The sequence below is a fragment of the Papio anubis genome, chromosome 7, assembly GCF_008728515.1.
Source record: "Papio anubis isolate 15944 chromosome 7, Panubis1.0, whole genome shotgun sequence".
Classification (NCBI taxonomy): Eukaryota; Metazoa; Chordata; class Mammalia; order Primates; family Cercopithecidae; genus Papio; species Papio anubis.
The window spans coordinates 162,650-189,678 of NC_044982.1; the positions used below are offsets into that span (position 1 = coordinate 162,650).

Consider the following 27,029-nt stretch of genomic DNA (forward strand, 5'->3'; position numbering starts at 1 on the left):
TCTCTCTCTCTCTCTCTCTCTCTTACTTTCTTTTCTTTCTTTTCTTTCTTTCTTTCTTCACACTCTATAGCCCAGGCTGGAGTGCAGTGGTGCGATCTCCGCTCACTACAAGCTCCGCCACCTCCCGGGTTCACACCATTCTCCTGCCTCAGCCTCCAGAGAAGCTGGGACTGCAGGCGCCCACCACCACGCCCAGCTAATTTTTATTTTGTTGTTGTATTTTTAGTAGAGACGGGGTTTCACCCTGTTCACCAGGATAGTCTCGATTTCCCGACCTCGTGATCTACCCGCTTCGGCCTCACAAAGTGCTGGGATTACAGGCGTGAGCCACCGCGCCCAGCCAGAATGGCCATTTTCATGATAATTTATTCTTCCTATCCATAAGCATGGAATGTTTTTCCATTTTATGTTTTCTTCAAAAAAGGCAAACAAAACAAAATGTAATTCTACTTGTGCTCACCTGTGCATTTACAAAAACAATATTCGGAGTCCATCCTTCATATTTATTACTTTAGTTTTGAGTTTCATGAATTTATTATACAGGAATTATATAGTATGTGTTTTGTGTTGCCTCTCACTCATCATAACCACTGGTGATTAACCATGTTGAGCATCAACAATGTATTTATTCTAATTATGGATATTATTACAGTAAATTAGCATATCATTACTGTTCATCTATAAATCTTGATATTTCTATTGTTTCTCATTTCTAATTACTACAAATAAAGGTACTACTCACCTTGAAGATGTAGGTATTCTATGAAAATATGTTATTATTCTTACAATAACTGCTAGCCTTACTAGGTGACAAATTAGCATAGAAGAGACTGGCCTAACCTCCCAGGCTACACATTTCTCCTGTGCTGGATGCTCAAACATCAGATTCCAAGTTCTTCAGTTCTGGGATTCAGACTGGCTCTCCTTAATCCTCAGCTTACAGACAGCCTATTGTGGAACCTTGCAATTGTGTAAGTTTGTAGTTAATAAACCCATAGGTTTATTAAGTATATATAAGATATATATATTAGTTCTGTAGATATATATAGTAAATATATATGAGATATATATTTATTAGTTCTGTCCCCCTAAGAGAACCCTCTTTTATTATGAATACCTAATAAACCCATACATAAATATGGGTTTATAAATAAACCCATACATAAATATGGGTTTATAAATAAACCCATAAATTTGTATGGGTTTATTAAGTATATATAAGATATATATATATATCAGTTCTGTGTGTGTGTGTGTATGTATATGTATAAAGTAAATATATATATGAGATATATATGTATTAATTCTGTTCCCCTAAGAGAACCCTGATTAATACAGTCACATTCAGACTCAGGGTCACAATGCCTTCCTAGGAATACAGACCCAGGAGAGATTAGAGACTCCCCCTTTAGTCTAATGCATTCCACCAATTTAGCAAATGTCAGATAAATGTAACAATGGAATGCACCCAATGAAGCTGAAAGAGATTCTCTGGAGGGCAGAACAAGGTGAAGAGACAAAGTCAAGCAGAAAAGAAAAACAAGATATCACAGGATCACTGGTGGATGTGGTGGACATGAAAGAACAGAGTTAGATTAAATTTTGAAACCTTTATATTAGTCTTTAGTAATTCATATGATAAAATTGTTGGCCTCATCAATGGAGTCTTATTATCCCCATCAGGGATGACTGTCCACATGGGCACGTGGTGCAGTTCTAGTCATGGAGGCAGGGGAGATGATCTGTTGGGGCTTTTGTGGTCATTCAGAGCAGAGTTTCAGTATTGTCTATTCCCCACTTCCAGATAATATGTGACCCTTGGGAATGTTGTCCCTATGTCTCTGCATGACTGGAGTCACTGCAGGAGTGAAGCTGACTTTCTGGATGCATCAGTGTGGAAAACTGAGACAAGACATTACTTGATACATGAGCTGTCAAATTGGCCAAGCCCAGAGGTTCTCATATCCAGGCTTCTTGTTTCATTAGATTGTGATTTTTCTAATTATTTAGTCAGCCTACGTTGTCTTTGTTCACGCTCTGCTAAAATAGCCACATATAATAATCTAGAGGCATTAAGCTAAATAAATAACTAATTTGAAAATTATAACAAGTCCCAAATGAAGTCAAAGTTACTGTGTAGTTTGTAATGTGATAGACAGAAGACATGGCTGGATACTTTGGGCTCACATCTCTATTATGTAAATATTTTAAACAATTAAATATCCCTTAGGTAAGATTTCTGTTAAGATCCTTGATTTAAGATTATATATTGATGGATAACACTTCAAAAATAAAACTGAAGGTTATTATCCAGTAATTCATATTGGTAGTACAAACTTATTTTAGGATGTATTTCTCTACACGATGTAAAATCAGCCCAGAAGGCAGAAGTTATTGTATTTAGTAGGGCGAATTAAATACATATGTTTTAGAGCACTGCATGACTTTGGAATATTTTGCAAGCAAAGGGGATTCTTACATATTCTAGAAACCCCTCAAAATATACAGCAGAGGAAGAAACATTCGGTTGAATTATTACATTATAGAGTCCAGTTTAATATAACTTTGAAAGTAAATGCAAACAAACATACAATAACCTAGCATGGAAACTGAAATAATGTTGTAGTCAGTGGATCAGTACGTCAAACCAGAATCTTACCAACCTCATAATGTTATCTAGCATGGGAAGGCATTGCCATTGTGCATCTAATACAGAATCAATCCTGCTTACAATTTTTCTGGAAAGGTTGAAAAAATAGCATTTTTAATAGAAATTATAAAAACTGTAATAAAATGTTGAACTTCCTTAGCCCAAGTCTTCTCCTGCTATGCAGTGTGGCATCATGGTTCCTCCTCAGGGGCGTCAATTTATTACCCTATGAGTTGGTAGCTAGGAGACTCATACATGCAGAGATTTGACCCTCATCACCTTTTTCCTGCTGCATGCATGTGTTACAAATTATTAAAAGTCATTCCTGTACCATACACACTGCAATCACCAACAGTTTAAGGCTGCCATTTTACTATAACTTTTTAACTGTTTCTTGTGACCTTCAACCAGGAAATCATGTCTGTTGGAAGAAACATTCAGGAAAAATACTGTTCTTCAACCACATTGGAAGGAGTCTGTTAACGTACTTTTAACCAAAACACTGCAGAAAAATTCCAGGGAATCAATTATTGGGTTCATGTTTTACAACAAAAAACCAATTCAGGCTGGATGAGGTGGCTCACACTTGTAGTCCCCACACTTTGAGGGGCCAAGCCTGCAGAATTGCATGAGACAAGGTGTTCAAAAGCAGCTTGTGCAACACAGACAGACCTAGTTTCTATGAAGAAATGAATAAAAATAATCAGCTGGGTGTAGATGAAGGGCCCTCTAAACCTAGCAACTTGCTACTCAGCAGGCTGAGGTGGGAGGATTCTACGAGCCAGAAATTTAAAATCACAGTGACCTACGATCACACCACTGCAGTCCAACCTGTGCAACAGAGTGAGATCCTATCTCAAAAACAAACAAGCAAAAAGGGTGAGTAAAAATTTTACACAATTGTAAAGCTACTCAAATAGAGGAAGTTAAACTGCATCCCTCACATATTCTGGCACTTCTGATATTTTGAAGAGGACAGTTGACCTGAGACCTTCAAGATAGCTGATGAAGAGTCGAATCGTGAAAAGCTTTACACAAGAGATTGTTGGACCAAGTCCTTCTCCATGCTGCTCACCACCATTTATTCTTTGCTTATAAGCAGTCTTACATTTCTGCAGACCTGTTTGTTCAGCCCATATTGGACTCTTGTCTCTTTTCTTACTCATCATTTTTATACTTGCTATTTAGAGTAAGTCATCAGACTCTATTTTTGTGCCTGACTGCTGATAAATTCAAATCTCTTTCCTCCATCGTTTGCTTTTTTTTAAGCACACAAGGTAAATCTAGTTAGAAATCACAGGAGCTCCCTCATTTGATGCCATTTGAACCTTGAAACCCCACAAGACCCTTCCTGCAAGTAGGATGCTCTCCCCAGCCCCCCACCAAACCATGATAAAAACCCTGAGCCAGTCTCCTTCCCTGCTCTACCAAGCCATTTGGGAGCTTCATGAGAGGCCTGCCCTGCTCTCAGCAGACACCTCAAGGATGCAGGTAACTACCATTTCCATACTCACTTGGTGTGAGTGTGTTCCATAATCAGACTCAACATCCACGTAAAACTTTAGTTGAGATCTCTTGGCATTTGCATGGTGTCATCTACAACAGATGCTGGGAGCTCCGTGTCATGGCTCCTTCCAAAGGACATGCCTGCTCCCTGAGTTAACTCCAGGACACAGTTGGACGTGCCTCCTGGGGTTTGAGAAGCTCCCTTCATGTACTGAAATCCTGTCATTACATTTTTGTATTCTAGTGTTTCCCTAAAAGTATAGTGAGATCCAGGGTTCATTCATGTGTATATTCAGGAGTCTCTGGCTTTTTACGTATTTTGTTCATCTCTACCACCTTTTCTACGAAATTATACAGTATAAAATTTGCAATATTTTAATGATGTGAAATTAGCAAATAAGAATCTTTACATAAATTGTACAATTTTACAAATATTGACATAATACTCACTTTTATTAACACAGAAAAAATCAATTACTCTAGAAATTTCCTTTTGTTCTCCTGCAGTTTCTCCTTTCTACACCTTCTTTTCTTGTACCACATCCACAGTCAACTATGGATCTTTTTATGCAACTTTAAATTCATTTTTGCTTTATAGAAATTATAGAACTGGAATTATATGTATGAACTTGTATTTTTTTGCCTTATTTTACTTATTCAGGTACTTGTTATTTTAAGCATGGTGTTGAGTGATTCCCACAGTGCTTGATTGTAACAGTGGGTATTATTCCAGCAAATGAATTTTCCACAATTTGTTTACCAGTTAAGCTGCTGACTAACACTTGGATCACTTTTGGTCTCTGGTTATAATAAATAAAGCTGCTACTTAGAGAAGTGCCCAGCTGAGAAACACACGGTTCTTATTTTTACAACATAAATGGGTGCCAAAGTGGAAAAGCTGCACATTAACCAATTTGCTTCAATACATCAGATAATTAAAGTTGTGTCAGTTCATGTGTTTTTGTGTGAAAGAGAGAGAGAATGGAGGAGGAGAGATGAAAAAAAAAGAAACCTTACATGTTTGGACCATAATGTATGAGGCACTGTAGTAAATACAGGGACTTAGTGCTTGATGGACAAGGTCCACATAAGATGGAGAGGACAACTTGATGCACCTCCATATGGGTATATATTAGTGTTTACATAAATGCCATTTTCTAATCATATAAACACTCAGACACATTAGAAGAGATGTAGTGGAGGGTGTCTGGTGGTGAAATATGATGGTGAAAACAACCGATATCTACAGCCCCTTTTCTGCCCTGTTTCACCCGCCCTGATGTTGAGCCTTGATCCTGCTCATCTTAAGCCGCAACAATCATCCTAAGCCCCAAGGTGCCCCGAGTGCCCCCTGCTGGTCCTATCTACCCCTGCAGGGAGGTTTGTGTCTATGCTCACAATGAAGTCCCCTCATTGTTTCTTTTGCTTAAAAATGCATAACTGTGTATTCACTAGACAAGCGCTCAGCTGTAAGAATTTTTCCTGGATAGGGATATGGACTCTTGAGAAATGGGTTGTAATTTGTGCTCCCTTCACAACCCATGCACTCTATCTGCTTCAAGGGGTATGCAGAGTGTATCTGCTTCAAGGGGTAAGCAGATACACTCTAGCAGGAAGCACTGGTAGTGATGGGGAATTTAGAGACAGTGCAGGTGAGGGAGAGGGTCTGTGAGGACGTCTCAAGCCAAAAGTGCGCTGAGAAACATAGTTGTTGATGTTAACAGGTTCTGGAAAATGCGGTGAAATTCCCCAATACACACACTTTTATGAGAATAAAGAGCTCTCTTTTGTCCAATTTGTGAGTGTCCTAGAACAATTTAGATTTTGAGGTTAAATTCAAAAAATATTATCACATTTCTTTTCTCAAACTTGCAACCAAATATAAAAGACAAACTGCTATTAGAAAAAATGAACACTGAATTATTACCACTATGTGTGATAATGATTTTTAGAATAGGATTGACCTGTGATAACCTAGAGTGTCCTAATTCTGAGCCCACAATTAGACCTCAGCCGCAATCACAGGGAGTGAAACACCTGACTCAATGAAGCTGCACCTGGGGGTCTCTGCAGGCCCTGAGTGGTACAGGAACAGCTCCTCCCTCAGACTTAGTTTAAGGACAATTTCTGCTCTTTGCTTGGGGAGGTGAGGGTGAGTGTGTGGGAAGTCCCAAACTTCCTCTAATCAAGATCTCTGCACATGGAGAGAAACCAAAGAATATGAGAAACAACTGGTTTTGGTTTAGATCGAGCAATTTCTCATGAGAAGGGCAATACCATGTCTGGATCCTGCACAGAATTAAGAAACAATAAATTTGGGTTAAAGTTGAAAATTACAATTGTTTGCAGATTGTGTTATTAATTACCTATGTTATCTGAGAAAACGAAGTAAAACCATGGTTTTTATATGAAAATCCACAAGCAGGGTGCTGGCCCTGAGAATGCACCTCCCATCCCTCCAACATCAGGAAGACCAATAGACCAGGCCACCAGCTGCCTCACTGCACTCTAACACCCATCCCCTGGTGTGTGCCGAAGACACCCATCCTGGGAGCCCCTCCCAGACAATGGCTGTGCACAATGGAGATCTGAGGCATGGCTGCTGCTGGAACACATGGAAGATCCCTGATGGACAACTGTGCTCAGGAGGCACCAATGGCCTTGCTGGATTTAGCTTGGACCACAGGGTCATTAGGGAAGCTCCATCAAACTCCCACCTTTCTCCACCACTAGTTGTGACTCTGGCAATATGAGGTGGCAGTGTCTACAGCCTTACCCGGCCGCCTGTGCATTTTTATGCCTTCAATACTTACATCTGTTTTGGGGACATATGAGAATGTTTCCTCTTTTAAATTAGTTTTCTAATCCAGGGCCTCATGGTGGGCACAAAGCATAAATGTACAGGGGCTCAGAGGGGAAATGTTAGAAGCAGAGGAAACCACAGACCCTGAAGGAAAGCAGCCCTTGCTCTCCCTCCATCTGCACCTGCCCTGGGGCTGCACCTGTTTTGTGAGTGCTGAGTTTCCCCTTCAGCCCACACTCCTTTCTTCCTATTGCAGGAAATTTTGTGTCTGGACTCACACTGATGTTTCCTCATTTGGGACCTTATGTACAGCCATACATGCCATGTCCTCAGCTCTCAGACTATTCATTTGCAGATACAGCGAGTTCTTAGCATTGTTTTGGAGATTGAGAATCTGCCCTTCACAGAGTCTGCATGGTATATCTGACTTCCATCATATTTTATATCTATTACTCACTCCAGCCCCTTCCCTGGAGACTGGTGAACTCAGCTAATTCAGAAGCTACTGCAGGCGAATCTGGAGGCTACACAGGAGAGTCTCAGGAACTTCCCAGGTTGTCTCAGGTCCTCTATGGACTCAATCAGCTGCATCTCACACTGAACACCTGCAAATGCACGGACATCTCGGTCAGAAACTGCCAAACATATCCACTGTTTCTCTCGCTCGTATCCACTCACTCTCACTCACTCTATTTCTCTATGAGTCACCTTTTAAAATAGCAACAAGAAGAATTCAGCTTAGTTCAAACCCCATAGTAGGTCCTCTGTGTTCAGTCCTGATTACCAAATGGAAACCCCTGGGAATCCCAGGGCTGTGGCTCTTCTCCCAGAGCTGCAGGTCTGGGCTTGTTTTCACCAGGAGAGGGAGGGCCCTGTTTTCATGCCTCCTCCTGTATAGCAAGCTCCAGCGTGGGATGCTTGAGAAGAAGGCAGTGCCCAGAGCAGATGGCAGACTCCAGGAAGAGTTTAGTGGCAATGGTAGCATTTGGAAATATATTACTTATAATGTGAGTGTGCCATAAAACTCACTTAACAATTATGATTTTATTTTTTACACGTGTACAAATACAAATATAACTGCATTAAGGAAACTGTAAGAGATGTAAAGAGAGAAATAAAAAAACAACATAAAAATAAGAGAAGACCTTAATACCTCATGAATAATGTATAGCAAATCCAGAAAGAAAATTCTTAATATGCCTCTGAGTTTGAACACTATTGAACAATTTTACCTGAAAGACATTTACAGAACCTTCCGACCAAGAGCCATGTAATACACATCCTTCTTAAGCACACATTGAACATTATCTGTGATATGTTATATGTTACATCATAAAATGAGTCTTAACATTTAAAGAAGTAATGCCAGCCCTTCTCTATTTCAAAAATTGGTGAGGAGTCACCCTTCCAAACTCTTTTTTTATATATAGTAAAGAAATGTATCTGTTTCTCGGAGATAACCTGCAGTCACAGATTTGCATACAATACAATTATGTGTTGGCTATTTACAATTTACAGTAGCGATTTTTCCTCTGAAAAATGTAAGTAAAAAAGCTAAGTAAACAATGAGGTACTGCCATTTGGGATTTATTATGTGTCATGGCTTAAAGAACTGGCTTTTAGCAAATATTCAACAAATCAACCTGAATAAAATAGTCAATTAAATGATTTATTCTTTCTAATTTATTAGAAAAAAATCCACTAAATTTCACCTCAAAATGTATTGCACAAATCTAAAAATAAACCTAAAAATAAATAGGAAAGTTAAGCAGTTCTTCAAAAAGAATGGAAGAAGGGAATATAATGTAAGCCCATAAACCATGTTAAGTCATTCTAAATATCTTTTAAGCAACATAAAATTCTTCCCAAGAGAAAACTGAGGAAAAAACTATCACCATCTCTCCACTGATAAAATGTATTTTAAAGGCAGTCTGCAATATACCTTCTAAACTCTTTCTATGAGGATACCATTATAGTTTTACCAGTAATAGACAAAGGCATCACAATAAAAGAAAACTACAGACCAATATCATTAGTAGACATAACTTAATCCCCAATGATAGTAAACTAAATTCTAAAGTCTTTTAAAAGACCATACACCATGAGCAACTCAAATTCACTCCTGAGATGCACAGTTGATTCAACATCCTCAAATCAATCAATTTGGTACACCACATCCAAAAACTAAGGAAAAAATGTCTCAGTAACATATCATCAGACACAGGAAAAAAAATGAAAAAATCAGGGTTTCATTATAAAAACTCTGTACAAAGTAGGAAGACAAGAAAACAACATTTACACAATAAAAACCATTAAGAAAAGTCGTGGCTGTTATTGTACTCAATAGTAAAAAGTTAGAATATTTTGGTCTAATATCTGTAACAAGGCAAGAATAAAGCTTGAGCGTTTCACTTCTAGGCCTCAATATTTATTACAAACATAGAAAGGTATTGGCATAAATGCATATAGAGAGCTTAGATATAAACCAACATATTGATGACGAACTGATTTTCAGCATGAGAACCATCAATATAAAATGGCTAAATTATAGTGTCTTCCAAAGAGGGTGTTATGAAAACTGGATTTTCACATAAAAAGAATTAAGAATTTTAGGTTAGAATAAACACAAAAATTCACTCTAAATGCTTTAAATATTTAAATGTAATACCTGCAATTGTAAAACTCCCAACCCTTAAAAATTAGCAATCTTTTTCTGGATTTTACATTCGAAGCACCTACAAAATAAAGCAAAATTGAACGAGTGGGAATAGATTATAAAAAAGACTGCAAAGCAACAAAATAATTACAACTTACAGAATTGGATAATATGCCATATATCTGAAAAGCTTTAATGTCCAAATGTAAAAGAAACTTTTACAACTCAATAGCAACAAGAAAAATAGCCTCATTTAAAAATAATCAGTTTTACACCTTGAACTATGTGACAACCTAGACCTCATGTTAAATGTTTTTCTCCAATGGGTAGCGGTCCGTCTTATGGTGTATTTGGCTGGGCAATACTTCGTAGTTATTTGATCAAACACTAATCCAGGTGGTGTTGTAAATTTTTTAATAGACATCATTAAAGGTGTAAGTTATCAGTTGACTCTATGTTAGGTAGATTATCATTGCTAACCTGCTTGGCCCTGATTCTATCAGAGCAGAGTTGGAGAAGGTAAAACTCCATGGTGATTACGCCGTTTCAGCTCTTTCTGAGACTTCCAGCCTGCACTTACTGATGGCTGGCCCTGAGGATATTGGATGTTTTCAGCCATCCCCCAAAATTGTCATCTCCTACATCTCACAGGAAAGTGGCGTGTTCGTCTGCAGCTTGTCAAACCCAAATATCAGACAGAAAGAGACTCCCCAAAATCAAATAATATTTATTTGAAAATGAGTGTTGCAATGGGAATATGCGTGGGCACATTTAAGTAGGCAAATGAAGACAAATGTTTTAAAAGATAACTGAGGAGGCTTACATGAGCTATTTTGAGACAATTATTGTAGTTCTTGTTATCAGGGATGTGTGCATGAGAACTCTCTATTCATGACCTTCTCCAGCTTCACCTGTAAAGATTGTAACACAAGTGGCTCCATTTTGATTCTGACAACTTTCACACCCTCTTCCTCACACCACTAGTAAAGAACATTACTCTGTGAAAGTTTATCAGAACAGGATTAGAAACACATCCATACCCTGTGTTAACCAAACAAGCTTGTCCCCTTCGGTTCCCACTGGCAACTTGTATTTACAGATGAGTCTCCATGCAACACAGTAGAGGGTCCTGAGTGAGGAGGAGTGAAGAAAGTCCCACCAGCCTCTCCTGCGTGACTGCAGCAGCCACAGCCTGAGACCCACCTGAGCTCCAGGGAAAGGGCTTGAGGCCTGGAATTTTAACCACAAGGAAAATATCTTCCTTTTCCAGAAAGCAGGAAAAGCAAATGGAAAAATGAGAACAACAACTAAAAAAGACAGTACATGAATTAGGAAAAGAAGCTCCAGATCAGTATCGATGCTGATTTGCATACTTCAGTGTCAGGAGAAGGGTCCAACGAGAAACCTGTGAGGTTCTACATGACACTGACCCTGGCCCACCCTCCTTTTTTGCTGTAATCAGAATCCCTGAAGACTGTTCCTGTTGGGATTCACTCAGGGTGGTGGCAGAAATATTAAAGGGACATATTAGGGAAAGTTATAGGGAATAGTCACAAACCTTTTGGAAGGCTGAAAGGTTACATAGCTTGTAATAATTGAACAGGCTGAAGGCGGCCGGTTCGAACCTTAGAGCATTAGGCATAGGGTAAATACTAGGGTTGATGAACCTCTCGGGGGAGGTCGACCAAGGATATCGCACCCTAATGGTATTTACTTTAGACCGCAGTCCCTGAGCTTTACTCCTTCATAGAATTACTCTCTTAATCATGTTAATTATCCACAAGTGTGTTGACTCAGAGCTTCTGTTGTGAATTCTATACTAAATAAACGCCTGGAGCCCGAGCTGCTCAGGGCCGCTGCTGCCATTCTTTACAGGCCTCTCCTTGGAGTCAGTCAGCGGCCTCGGACCCTCAGCTGAACTGGCAAAGCGGAATACCTGTGTCAGTGTACGTTTTAGTCACCCGCCGCCAAATCAGGGGTCTGCAGGAACAGCCGCCCGCAGCTAGCGCCCTCTTGTGAGGAGCCATACTCAGTTCTAGTCAAGAATCTTCCTCAGGTTCCTGTCCTGAGTCTGACTGGAGAAGACTCACCAGGAAGCCCTGAGCTTCCTCAGGACTCTGATCGTGGCGACCATGGTTGGGAACTTCTCATCTCCTCGGCAAGGATCGTCTGCATTTTGTACATAGGAGAATAGGTTTTCATAGTAAAACAATCATTTAAAAAATACGTAGAGATAACATTAGTAATCAGAGAATCCTGAACTCAGAGAGGTTCACTACAGGAACTGTAGAAAGATGACGTCCCACATCCTGACAGGAAATCAGCCTCCGTGTGCACAGGCCTCCGGGCTGACTCTGATCAGTGGGTCCCGAGCGCCCCCTGCCGCTGATTTCCCCCCGCGTTCCTGCAGGGAGGTTTGTGTCTGGGCTCACACTGACTTCCCCTCACTGTGTCTTTCGCACAGTAGTAGACAGCCGTGTCCTCAGCTCTCAGGCTGTTCATTTGCAGATACAGTGTGTTCTTGGCGTTCTCTCTGGAGATGGTGAATCTGCCCTTCACGGAGTCTGCGTAGTATGTGCTACCCCCACCACTATTAATAGCTGAGATCCACTCCAGCCCCTCCCCTGGTGCCTGGCGAACCCAGTACATCCAGTAGCTACTGAAGGTGAATCCAGAGGCTGCACAGGAGAGTCTCAGGGACCCCCCAGGCTTTGCCAAGCCGCCCCCAGACTCCACCAGCTGCACCTCACCCTGGACACCTGCAAACAAAAAGACACCAAGGTCAGAAACTGCCACAAATATCCACTGTTTCTCTCACTCATGTCCACTCACACTCAATATCTCTATTTCCTCATGAATCACCTTTTAAAATAGCAACAAGGAAAACCCAGCTCAGGCCAAACTCCATGATGAGTCTTCTGTGTTCAGTGCTGATCACAAATGAAAACACCTGGGAATCCCAGGGCTGGGCTCCTGTCCTAGAGCTGCAGAGTCAGAGCTGGGCTGGTTTTCATCAGGAGAGGGAGGGACCTATTTGCATGTCTCCTACTATATAGCAAGCTCTGGGGTGGGACGCCTGAGGAGAGGGCAGGGCCCAGGGCAGATGAGAGTGTCCCTGGGGATTTGATGACAATGATTGCATTTGGGAAAATGCTGTCTTACTGTGAAAATGTTCTGTTGATAAACATTTAATAACTATCACATTTTTAATTATGTTTACCTGTGTGTATAAATTATGGTGTTTAGGAGTCAATGGTTTCTTCATTTATAGATGTAAAAGTGAACCCACACATGGAGGGTCTCTGTATGTGTCTGAGGGCTTATATCTGGCATGAGTGAGTGCTAGAATCTGGGCCTATGCTCCTCATAGCAGACCTCCATTGCTCTTTTAACTACCTCTGGGACAGAGCTAAACGTGCCTAGTGTGGTTTGTAAAATCCACTTCCTGTCACAAAAACCTGTCTTATTTTGCTGCATTTACCTGAAAATATGGAGACAAGGTTCAGACATATAAATATTTAGGTATACCTGACATTTAACATATTTATTTGTTCCTTGCTATATTTCTTTTTTTGTCGAAAATGTCAGTTGTTTACTTGTAATAAATTTTATAAGTTTTAATTGACAGAAAATAAAATTCAAATATTTAACCTGTACAATAGAAAACATTGAAAAAAACCCCTATTTTCAAGAAAGTGACAAGTCAACTCCCCTCAACAGTCCTCTTGTTCTCTTACGTTTTTTTGTTTTTCCTCCTTCCCTTATTCTACCATTTCTTTATAAAACTACTGATGTTTTCATATTTCTTTAGACCAGCATTTATTTTCTAGAACTTATAAGAATGAAATAATATAGTATGTACTCTTATCTATTTGGCTTATTTTTCTCAGTAGAAATACTGAGAATTAAACCTTTTTATTGTGTGTGTTTATTTCTTATAAATATTGGGTAGCATTTCAGCAAACAGATGTAGCATAATTTGTTTTTCTATTAAGCTGCTAATTGATTCTTGAATTTTTTATTACTCTAGGTCTTATTAATAATTCTGCTACTCAGCTTTGTAATGTACATAAATTATTAATTATACATAACTTATATAAATATGTTTCCCTTTACAAATACAATAACAGATTAAACAAGAGAATGAGCAGTTTGGCAAATTTTCTTTAATATTTCAGATCATTGAAGTTATGAGATAAAAAAAGAAACCTGTAAACCAAAGAGTATCGTTGACTAATCTCAATAGATTTAGGAAGTTCATTTTTCCAAGATTAAGGACATGCCAGTGACACAGCCTCAGGGAGTCCTGAGGATATGTGCCCCAGATTGTGGGGCACAGCTTGGTTATATACAGTTTAGGGGGACATGAGACATTAATCCATATATGTAAGAAGTACATTGGTTTGGTTCAGAAAGGCAGGACAACTTGAAGTGGGGAGAGAGCTTACAGATCATAGTTAGATGTGAGAAAAATGGTTGCATTCTTTTGAGTTTTTGATTAGCTTTTAACCAAATGCACAATTTGCAGGAATAGTCACATAGGCCTACTATTCATGCAGAGAAACAAGAGAGCAAAGGTAACAATCAGAATTGCATTTGACTGACGTGAGCAGAGAAACTATTCTGCCTGTTGTTGGTTCACAAGGGTTTTCCTTGTGGTGAAATTCTGAAGGAGGCATGCAGCTTTTTAAAACCTTAGTAGCTGTCATTTGAGGGAAGGAACAGAGGCGTGTTTGCCCAGCTGTTTCCAGCTGCACTTTGCCCTTGGGCTTGTGATTCTGGGTCTCAAAATTTATTTTCCTTTCACGCACAAGGAAATCTTGGGGGAAACGAATTTTTGTAGAAAGAACCAAGCAGGAAAGCAGCTGTTAACCTTTTTGTGCACCTCCCTCTGGGGTTGACTCTGATCAGTGGGTCCTGAGCATGCCCTGCAGCTGATTTCCCCCATGTGTCCCTGGAGGTTTGAATCTGGGCTCGCACCGGCTTTTCCTCAGGTGCTTCTCTTGCACAGTAATGTAGTGATGTGTTCTTGGTTTGCAGATTGCCCATTTACTGATACAGCATCTTCTTTATATTGTCTCTGGAGATGATAAATCTAAGACAAATAAATATTCTGTCAGACCAATAGATCCTGAAAAAATCTATTTCCAGCACATTATTTCTTCAGTAGACATATTAGCAGAGTTTCCAGGTGAGTAGCCATATGAAATACATCCAATACCTGAATCTATAAAAAAAAAAAATACAGATTGTCAAAAATGGAAAAACTAGGTTGAAATTCAGTTTTTACATTTTTATTTTCTTTATAAAGTGTGTAACGCAATTATAAAATGCCAATATCACATTTTTATAGCATATGTAAGTAGAAACTGAGAAAAAAATGAGAAAATAATACAGATCAGAGCATAACATGCAACCTATCAAGACTGAATTATAAATTTAAAAAATGAGCAGACTAATAGGTAAAGAGATTGAATCAACTGTCACAAAGCTCCCCAAAAAGGAAAGACCAAGATTAGATGGCTTCATTTGAGAATTTTATTACATATTTAAAAGTTATCATCAATTCCTTTGAAACTTGTATGAGACATTGAAGAACAAGTAACAGTACTGACCCCATTTTATGCAACTAGCATTACCACGATGCCAAGTTAGCGACATAAGTTATAAAAAATGAAAATTAGAAGCCAAGGATATAATAAACAAAGATGTGAAAATACTGAAAAAGAATGTTAGTAAACCAATTTTGATAGTGTATGATAAGATATAAAACTGGGCTTAATACCTAAGTAATGGGTTGATAGGTGTATCCAACCACCATGGCACATATTTACCTATGGAATAAACCTGCACATACTGCGCATGTACCTCAGAACTTAAAATTAAAATTTGAAAAGGAAGAAAAACATAATGAAGTTAGATTTATTTCTGGATGTGATTCAACAAGTGCAAATCAGCCAATGTGCACTTGCTGAATCACCTCCAGAAATAAATACACCACATTAAGAAAATGTAGAATAAAATGGTGTGGTCATATCAATAGTTATACAAAAGCATCTAAGATAATTCAAGCCTTTTATGATAAAATCTCTCAGGTATGAAAAGAGCACACCTCAACATAATAAAAGTCCTGTATGAAAGCCCACTGATCACAACATATGCAAAGGCAAAAAAAAAAAAAAAAGGTTAGACATATATAAGGTCAGAAAATAGAAAAGTATGCCCACTCTCAAAATTTCTATTCCTCATAGAACTTCTAGTCAAAACTGGAGTAATTAAGCAATAGAAGAACATAAAATTCATTTAATTAAGAAACAAAATTATTTCCGCAAATAGCATGATTTTTTGTTTGAAGGGATACTTTCTTACCTTCATTATCTTTTTAATGATTTTGCACATGCAGAACCTTAAGGGCTCCAACAAAGACATTAGAATTATAAATAAATTAAGTAAATTTGGATGATACATAAACAGCATACAAAAATAAATTGCATTTTTTTACATTAACCACAAGTCATCTAACAGGAAATTTAATAAAGCAAGCTAATTCTCAATAGTAATAAAAATAATAACATACATGTGAACAAATTTAAGCACAAGGTTAAGATATTTTTATCCTGAAAATAAGAAAATGCTGAAGAAGAAAATTAAAGAAAGAGCACATAAATGGAAAGGAACCTATGTTAATGAATAAGAACAATTAATAGTGTTAAAATGTCAATAGAACCAAAGTAATCTACAGATTCAAAGCAATTTGTATCAAAATCCCAATGGCATGCTTTACAAATACAGAGGAAACATTCTAAAATTTATATGGAATCACAAAGACCCCAGCTAGCCTAAGCAATCCTGACTAAGAACATGGTGGAAGTATCACACTTTGTTCATATTCTAGTACAAATGTATAATAATCAGATAAGTAATGATATGATTTGGCTGTGGCCCATCCAAATCTCATCTTGAATTTCCAGGTGTTGTGGTAGGTAAATGAATCACTGGGGCAAGTGTATCTCATGCTATTCTTGTGATAGTGAATAAGTCTCAGGAGAGCTTATGGTTTAAAAAGAGGAGTTCCCCTGGACAAGTTCTCTGTTTGCCTGCTGCCATCCATGTAAGATGTGACTTGCTCCTGCTTGCCTTCCACCCTGATTGTGGGGCTTCCCTAGCCACATGGAACTGTAAGTCCAGTTGAGCCTCTTTGTTTTGTACATTGCCCAGTCTAGGGTATGTCCTTGTCAGCAGTGTGAAAATGGACTAATACAAGTATTTCACTGAAAAAAAGGACAGGTACTTCAATCAATGGAGCAGAATACAGAACTTAAAATAAATTCAAAAATAGATGCTCAACTATTCCTCAATAAGCAAGCAAAATATGCAAAGGAGAAAAGGTAATTTATTCATTTTTTTGAAAAACTGGATATTCATATGCAGTGGAATGAAACAGTCCCTATCATACATCATACATAAAACTTCACATGTATTAAAGGCAAACATAAGACCAGAAATCATGATACTTACAGAAAAAATATAAGAACAATATCTTTGATATTTGTCTCGGATAAAATTTTTCACATAAAACACTGACAGTTCAGGTAATAAAATCAAGAATAAGTCAGTGGGATATTATCCAGCTATAATCTTTCTGCACAACAAAGAAAATAAGTACCAAAATGAGAGGGCTCAGTATGATGTGGGAAACACATTGACAAACAACATATCTGATAAGGGTTAACATACAAACTATGTAGCAGAATCTCATTATTCAGTAACAGAGAGCTAATACATATATACACACATACATATAAACATACATAACTTGATTAAACACGGGAAAGAACCTGAATATACATTTTAAAATTAACATTCAAATGATGAAAATGTATGTTAAAACGTTCTCAACATCACTAATAATTAGTAAAATGCAAGTCCAAGTCACAATGAGATATCTCATCATACCTGTTAGAATGACTATTATGAAAACCACAAATGATAACACATTTTAGTAAGAAAATAGAAAATAAAGAACCTATGTACACTTCCTATGAAATGTAAATCTTTGCGAAAAACGGTATGGAGGCTCCTCAGAAAATTCGAAATAGAACCACCATATGACCAAGGAATTCTACTTTGGGCGATGCAACCAAAATAATTGAAATCAGAATCTTAAAGAGATATCTGCACTGTTATGTTCATTCAATAATTTTTCACAGTGAAATGGTCAGTTGATGGTAAAAGGGCATGCGTTTTCAGCTGTGAAAGTTAAATACGTTTTGCAGATCTACAAGTTAAATAAGTTCTGGAGATCTACTGTATTGCACCATGCTTATGACCAACAATACGTGCTGTATACTTAAAATTGGTAAGGATTTAGATCTTATGTTTAGTATTCTTACACATATGCACACACAAATAATAAAGAGGCTAAAAAATATTTTGAGATGTTGAATGTGTTTACAGCCTTTATGGTGGTGGTTGTTTTATGGGTGTATGCTTATCCTCAAATTTATTGAGTTGCATACATCAAATATGTACGTCTCTTTAATATATCACTTATGTTTGAATAAAGGTACTAAAATAATTTTAAGAAAAATATTAATAACATTCATATTTTGTTTTAATCCAAAGGGTAAAGTAAATATCCATGAGTACATATTGATATTAACAGGCGATTTAATAACTAAGACAAATGTGGGAAAATAGAAAAGTATCCCTTAAACAATAACTTGAAACACTTGCGGTGATTCCCCCTTTTTCAAATCAGTGAAACTTAAAACTCCTCACTTGAGAGTGGCCTTCACTTAGAATATGGAAAACTTAGGTTATGGCTTTGGATTGAGCAATGAGTTTTTAGATATAATACCAAAAACACCACTAAAATATGAAAGAAAAATCACTGCATCCAAAATTTAAGTTTTTATGTGAAAAAAAAAGAAATGCTGTTAAGCGAATTTTTAAAAAGGCACAGATTTGGAGAGAATATTTGAAAATTGTATGTTTGTTAAAGAACTTGTACAGAGAATATACCAGGATTTTCAAGACAGAACAGTGATAGAACAAATACATGAATTAAACAATGAGATTGTCCTTCTAGACCTCCGTTGACTAAAATAGGGGCGGCACCATGTCTGAGAGGCAGGAGATACACAGGAAAACCACTACCATTTCTAAAAGCATGCAGTTTATAGAGCAATTTTTACTTACCACCATCTCCCTGAAAATCTCCATTTTACATAACAAAAAGAGCCTGGATTCCCTATATGTCCTGCATGTCAACATTTCAGAAGATAAAACTGGGTTTCCAATGACCTCGGACCTTGTTTCTCTTTTTTGTTTTTTTGACAGGGTCTGTCTATGTTGACACCAACAGAGCTTACTGCAGTTTCGACCTCCCAGCCCTGGCTCAGGTGAGCCTCCCACATCAGCCTCCCATGTAGCTGGGACTACAGACACATGACCACCATGACTGGCTGATTCTTTGTATTTTCTATTGAGATGGGGTTTTGTGATTTTGCCTAGGTTGCTGTCAAACTGCTGAGCTCAAGTGACCCACCCACCATGACCTCTCTTGGGTGTCCTTCACAGATAAGGAGCTCATCCCCAGGTTGGCCATTCCTGGATTCCTTAGGTCTGAACTCCAGACAGGCATTCTTCTTAGACCATTGGATTGACTTCAGGATATGGTTGAGTTATTTCTGTTAGGTCCACCTCCTGTAGATTCCACCCCGGCATACCGTTGAATGGCCATCACTTTCTTATCAGGCCCTTCTTCCCCGATTTCCTTGGGGCCAGGTGTGTGGAGGGGCATTGCTACCACATGCTACAGCCGCAATCCAGACCACAACAAAAGAGAATAAGGAGCACAACAGCAGTCATGCCCTATGGAAAGCTTTCCCAAGCACTTGGGAGTTGGTTCAACCACACGGTTATAGGGTCATAAGGCAGAGATTCTGTAGCTGAAATATGGGTACCCAGGGCCACTATGGCTGGGGTTATCTTCCGAGCATTATCAGGGATATGTACACAGCATTCTGTTTTAATGTGCAGCTTTTGTTGTGAGCAGCAGTGAAGATGTCTAGGCCACGAAATTTTTGGAAACTAATGTGTCTGATTTGGGTGGTGTCTTCAGAGAGAAGAGGAATAGCATTGTAGGTATCACTGAAGGCCATGGCCGTGTGTTTAGCTAGGGAATTAACTGGCAACTGTTCATCAGTTGTTGCCAGCCATCTGGGAGGCAAATGCAAACAATGGGTAAATCCACCAGGCTTCATGCTTGTGGTGGTGTCTGACATTTACATTCTCCCAGTTAGTAGAGCTGGTGTCTGAATGGAACACAATGATCCTGGCAACAATCTACCAGTCCAATTAGAGGGTAGATCAGGCCAACCATGGGTGTTGTGTGCCCATAGGCATCCCCGAAGTGAGCAGTGGGCTGACATCTGGAGAGAGTCACACTGCCACCCCAGTCACATATCTGTGGTTATTTGGAGAGGTGGTTACATTGCTGTGGGGGGAGCCATCCCATATTATGCTTGAGGCATGCTATTATCACTTCTTTAAATACATAAGGGTGCACAAACCACTGCCTGCATCTGCACTGCCCTCATCAACTGTAGCCCATCATGTACAGCCCACTTCACAGTGGGGTAACATTAACCTGATCCTGTACTACATGGAAAATATGTCACCTCATCTCCTTGATGATGGGAAACTTGCTGCATGAACTACAGTTGTTTCTAATGGGAATAGGTGAAGATCGTTATGCCGAGTACAGAAAAGGTTCCAGGGTCTCAGTTTAGCTGTAGCTACTTGAATGCACCATGGCAGGTCCACAGTGGAGAAGAAAGGCTGCTCTCCACGTATCTAATTGTTCATTTTGTTCTTAAGAAAGGCTATCATCTGCCACCACTCAGTCAGTGAAGAAGTTTGCTGCACTCCTTCTGTGGGTGGAAGGTAAGATGTGTAGTGGGCACAAGAAAGGGCAAGTCATGTCACGGCCACTTAACAAGGCACAGGAAGTTGTATTGTTCTGAGAGAGCACCACCCCTGGCGGGGCCCAGTGCCTGGTTTACAACACTGAATGGACTGTCCCCCATTGTGAGTCCATAATGAAAAGATGATCCCTTCCATAAGGGAAGACAAGGACTCCTTATTTAGAAGCATAAGGAGGAGTAGGGTGTAAAATAATGTGACCTGTATCTCCTGTTATAGTCCCTTCCTCCATGGAGTAGAAAAACTGAACCATCAGGGGCTGGTTTGCCATGTCCAGGGCCATGTAATAATCTACTCACCTGAACACAGGAAGATCCTGTGTCAAGGGCAAGAGCATGTTACTTTGACTCCCACATGAGGGCATAATATACTGACCCTTATATTGTCAACCTGGATCCCGATGGTGGCATCATGTCCTTGCATCAGAAAAGTATATGCATTGGAGCAATGGGAATGCCCACGTTCATTCAGGCTGTGAATGGCTGCTGGTGAGCGGTGACAGAGCTAGAGAGCATGTCTCCTTCTGGAGTTGTTACTGGAGGTTTCTCTACTTCTTCAATCAGCCCTGTTGCTGTGGGTTGTTTGGCAGGTGGAAATGCCTGTCGATATCCAGGGCCTCCATCCATTCCTGAACTTTGTGTCTAGTGAAGTGTAAGTCCCCATCACTGTTGATTTTGGTGGAGATGCAGTAGGTTCACTTCACTGCTCCAGTATTTTTATGGTGGTCTTTTGGGTGGCAGCCTTGCTGGGATATGCCTGCATGAGCCTGTTCAGCTGTCTGCACAAGTCCAAGCACAGCAGGAGCCCTCAGATAGAGGCAAAGGCCCCTATGTAGTCTACCTTCCACCACTGTCCTGGGTTCCAGCCCTGGGTGATCTGTCCTGTGTCATGCAGCAAGGGTCTGGGGCATTCCTGCACATAGATAGGGCACTGCTGACACATGAGTACTGTGCCATTTTATTGTAGGGGTTGGCCCCAAGCCTGCATTATGTTTCAAAGGATATCCTGTCCCCAATGTCCTATCCTCTTATGTAGCCAGTGGGCCACATTTTCTGTGGGGAGACATCCTGGAGGAGCTGAATGCAGGCTAGCTTCTCTGCCTGGTGACTTTATGGTAGCATAGATGTGGAGGCATCCACATCCACATACCATTATATGCATTCCCCAGATGTGATGGAGAATATCCTTCCAGATGTCAGTCACTGCCAAAGAGGGCAGCCAACCTCCATCCAGTCCTGTGCTTCTCATGTAGTAGCCCTGCATCCTAGCTGCTCCAGCTGTGACTCAATGGGGCCAAGGTATAGCTCAGGCCACGGCTTCAGAGCATTCCAGCCTGAAGCCTAGGCAACTGCCACTTGGTGTTGGGCTTGTGGGTGTACAGAAGTCAAGAATCCCGGTGTGGGAGCCTCCACCTACATTTTAGCAGATGCGTTAAAATGTCTGGATGTCCAGGCAGAAGTTTGCTGCAGGGTCGGGCACTCATGGAGAACATCTGCTAGGGGAGTGCAGAAGGGAAATGTGGGGTTGAAGCCCCCATACAGATTTCCACCTGGGGCTCTGCCTAGTGGCACTGTGAGAAGACGGCCACCATTCCCCAGACCCTAGAATGGTAGGTTCACTTACAGATTGCACCATGCACCTGGAAAAAACACAGATTCTCAATGCCAGCCTGTGAAAACAGCCAGGAGGAAGGCTATACCCTGCAAAGTCACAGGGGTGGAGCTGCCCAAGACCATAGGAACCCACCTTGTGCATCAGCATGACCTAGATGTGAAACAAAGCATCAAGGGAGATTATTTTGGAGCTTTCAGATTTTACTGCCTTGCTGAAATTTGGAGTTGCATGTTTGCCTTTAGCCCCTTCATTATGGACAATTTCTCTTAATTGGAATAGTTTCATGAAATCTGATGGTTTCAAAATTACGGGACTTTGTCTGCACAAGCTCTCTTTGTCTGCTGCCATCCATGTAAAATGTGACTTTCTCCTCCTTGCCTTCCATCATGATTGTGAGGCCTCCCCAGCCAGATGGAACAGTTAATCAATTAAAACTTTTACTTTTGTAAATTGCAGAGTCTCAATTATTTCTTTATCAGACACGTGAAAATGGACTAATACACTTGGTGAATTCAAAAAATAATCCATGTTCAGATTGTGTGGATGTTTCTTGTAAAAATGGGGGCAATGACTTTCAAGATTTTTACATGGTTGAGCAAAGTCCCAAAGTTTTCTCAATGGTAATCTTTGACCTGTTACTGGAAGCAGAACTCTAATCTCTCTACATATAAGTGGAATCTGGACAGACATAACTGAACATGCAAGGACAATGAAGAGTGACACAGTAGAACCCTTATAAGAAATTCTCAACAATTTTAATTTTCTTCTGAGAAAATGGCCATTCAGAAAGTACACCGGTTGAGAGCCAGTTATATCTAATAGAGGTCATGTTCTGGGAGGTTATTCTTTCCCCTGGGCTGGATCCATTAGGTGCATATGGGCCCTGACACCAGGAACTGGAACTTTTATTCCTTAAACAGAAGACACTCCAATAAGGAAGTCATTCCCAGGGGAAGTGCAGAACAAGGAATTGGAGACAGATGTGTTCTTGTTTTCCCAGGACATGGTGGAACTCCAAGACAAGGTTACCTCTGAGAGGCTGTGGTCCCTGTGAAGACATCACATCAACTTTGTTTTCTGGAACCTTATCTGTTCAGGAAAGCTCAGAAGTGTGACTAAGACCCTTCTTCTGCCCCTACCTGTATTTCAGTAAATTCATGAAAAATTAGTGGTCTCTCACCAGGGAGCATTGCAACCTTAACATTGTGAACCTACAGAATAACATCCCTACACCCAATCTCAGGGAAATGACTGACTCCACTCAATCACCAATTGCTAAATAATTTGTTCTTGTACATTTAGTTAATAAATTTGCTCAATGCCCATTTCAACAGCCTCTCAGCTGCATCTTAGCAGTGTTTTACAAAATGAACATGTCTCCTTCAGCAAACAGAAAATATAAAATCACCATGAATTGGTTGAAACTTATGTTGTTAATTCAGAACAAACATACTAAGACATTAGCCATGTCACAATGTCAGAGTTTGTACTACTCTAAACGAAATCCCCTGAGCTTTCCAAAGTCAAATTATTCTCTTTCTCTAAAAGTCCTGCCAACCACTAATCTATTTTTATCACTTTAACTTTACCTTTTCTTGAAGGTCTCATGAATGGAATTATACAGTACATAGTCTCTTTTGCCCATCTGCTTTAACTTAACAAAAATAATTAGTTCTTCCTGAATTAATAGCCACTTTGTTTTTATGGCTGAATAGTGTTAATTGTAGGGGTATAGCACATTTTGAGGACCTACTTACCTGTTTAAATACATCATAATTGCTCTTTTATTTGGCAATTGTGAGTGTTAGTTATGACTATTGACATTGGACATCTTTTCAGATTTTTGTTTTTCAATCATGCATTTACTTTGGGAAAGTGTTAGTTAAGATTTTCAATTACTTTATAGTTCTGTTTTTAGTATTATTTAAGATGATTTTTTACAAGTTTTTTGTATAGTCTAGACACAAGACCTTCCAAGCAGTAAAAAGAATGTGTCTGACTTTAAATAAATTAGCTATATATGTATTCACACACACACACACACACACGTTTCTATTATTATGCCCTCATGATAGTTGTATATATTTCTATTTCTGAGATATATATGATGTTTTTATACAGGCATACAATGTGTGATCATCAGTGTAAAAAAAACTTTACAATAAAATGTATAAAACATTGATTAATAAATTAAAATGGACACAACAAAGTGGAAAAATATTCCTGGTTAGTGTTCTGGAAGAATCAACCGTGTTAAAATGTCCATGCAGACAAAGCAATCTACAGAATCAATGCAATTCTCATGAATACTACAATGATATTCTCCACAGAAATTAAAAAAAAATCCATATGTATGTATATATATGAATGTATATACACATATATATACACATATATACGTGTTTATATATAGACATATACACAGAATACCCAAAATAGCCAAAGGTATCCTAAGCATACATAGATATATGAAGACACACATTACCTGACTTCAAAATATAATTTTTATGATTGTTATTTTAGTGGATTTAAACATAATCTGTTTAAAACCATGAGAATAACACCATATTAGGTGAGCATAGCATACAGATAATTGAAATTAATGGAGTCAATTTTATGAATGAAGAGGGTAGTTGAGAATGTTCTGTATAAGGCACCTGAGCTAGATTTGATGTGGAGTAATGTCATTTGACGGGGGAGACAGACTAGTTACACATGCATTTTGTAAGCCATGGTACAAAGCAGGCTCACCATGAAAAATTGACCAATGTGTCTGAGTTCAGCAAGGGAGAACACACTCTTATGCAACACGTTATATTAATTGGATTCTTACTTATAGAAAGGCAGCATGGGACAACAGAAGCCTGGGATCTGTTGTGAGCTGGTCTCCCAAGGCTCAAGACATCTCCCTACAGTGGATGGAGACTTGTCAGCCTGTGCCCCACTTGTGTCACAGTCGAGGGCCCTGACAGGAGACCACCCTGTGGTGTACCTCCACGGACTAAGTGACCCCCTGGGATAAAGCTCTGTAGGACATCCTGCTTCCAGAGGAGAAAAGAACAAAGCCCAGGATGTCCCTGACAGTTTCTCCCTAACTCAAGATGTTTCATCCTTTGGGAGGAACAGAAGCAAGGCCTGGGCTTTTCCAGGCAGTTCTTCCCTATCTCAGGATGCTGCATTTCCAGAACATTCTATGGTTATTTTTGAGAACTACATTAAGGAAGAAGGAGAACTGGGGTATTCGAGGCCACCTGGAGAACAGTCCTGCACATGGAACAACCACTTAACTCACAGAGTCCTGTGAGTGATATGCTCAGAGTGAAGATGAAATAAACGAGGAGGCATCATGTGGCCAACCCCACACTTGGGTTCTGCTCCAGGCCCATGCTTTTCAATCTGCTTTGCAAGTGTGGGCCACAAAGAGGTCACTTGTCCCACAAAGTCAATCGAGTGAGGAAGTCTCAGTGGTTGGAAGACGATCATTTTCACCTGGCAGGGAGAAGCAGCCCCTGGCTTTGACAGGAAGTCCCTTCCCCGCCTTCCTGTGAGTGGCCTCTGGGCCGCCCCTGGGCTCAGAGGGCCTATGTCGCCCCCTTCAGGACAGAGGCTGCTCCGCCACCAGATGCCCAGGTCCAAGTTGCCGGGAGTCCTGGGCTCTGTCCATGTCCAGGAGCAAGGTCTGCTCACTCTGGGTCTATATTTGGTGATCTGGGCTTGGAAAAAGTGGGAATGCAGATTTGAATTATGGAGCTTTCAGAAAGTTTTCATGTGTTTTAATGTCATTTCTTCATGTGTTATTTTTGCTGATGGCATTGATAGACCCCCAAAACTAGACTGACTTCAATAATGGAAGTGATATGACAAAATTTAAACAGCTGAGTGGTTTTTTCTAGCAATACTTAAAAAGCTTAAAATTCTTTAACTTAGAAAATGTATTCATTGGACTTTGATTGGACTGGAGTAGAGATGGATGTGGAGGAGTCCAAGGATTGCCTCTGCACATAATGCAATGACTTCTAATGCCTGCCTGCCTGCCTTCCTTCCTTTTTCCCTTTCCTTTCTCATTTACTTTCCTGTTTTTCTCTCTGTTTTCCTTCTTTTCCCCCTTACATCTTTTGCTTTTTCCTTTTTCTTTTCCATTCCTTCCACTGAGCGAGCACAGATGAACACACAGCTATAAAGCTCAGTAAATCACTGTTAGCGTTCTTCATTGTGCCTCCCACCCAGGCAGATCAGGAGGAGTTGCTTGTCATATGGAATTCTAATTTTAAGAGAGTGAAATTCTTTACGTGCTTGTATATCATTTCTGAAGCTTCTGTGATGATACAACTTTTTTAAAACCACTTTTTGTTGACTTGTCTTTTTTATTGAATGTTAGAAGTTCTTTCTATATTATTTTGCAAATTCATGATAAGGCACATAAGTATAAACTATTTTCTTACAATTGTACTCTGTTCTCTTCGTTTTCTTAATACAATTATTTAAATTAAAAATTATTTAATGAAAAATGACAAGTATTTATTGTGTGTGTTTATGGAATATGATATGTAGTTTTGCTACGGGTATACATTTTGGAATGGGTAAATCAAGCTACCTAACATGTCCATCACCTCAAAATTTTATCACTTCTTAGTGGGAAAAACATTAATATGTACTTTTTTAGCAATTCTGAAATATATAATACCTTGTGGCTATTGTTGTTAGTCTGTGCATAACTTACTCCTTCTGTCCAATTGGAACATTTTACACTTTGATTAAAACCTCCCCTTTCCCAGTCCATCCCTCCAGTACCTTGAAACCAACATTATACT

The 27,029-nt window shown here is 39.4% G+C and overlaps 2 pseudogenes across 2 annotated transcripts in view; both read right to left on the reverse strand.

Moving 5' to 3' along the window:
• The window catches only part of LOC101006990, a 106,727-nt pseudogene that overhangs the window by 74,629 nt on the left and 5,069 nt on the right, over nucleotides 1-27,029 (reverse strand). The window lies entirely within an intron of this gene.
• Nucleotides 11,678-27,029, reverse strand: part of LOC110742340 — a 29,878-nt pseudogene continuing 14,526 nt past the window's right edge. The window contains exon 2 of the transcript XR_004185363.1: nucleotides 11,678-12,374. The product of XR_004185363.1 is annotated as an immunoglobulin heavy variable 3-23-like (transcript). The remainder of the gene's footprint in view (nucleotides 12,375-27,029) is intronic.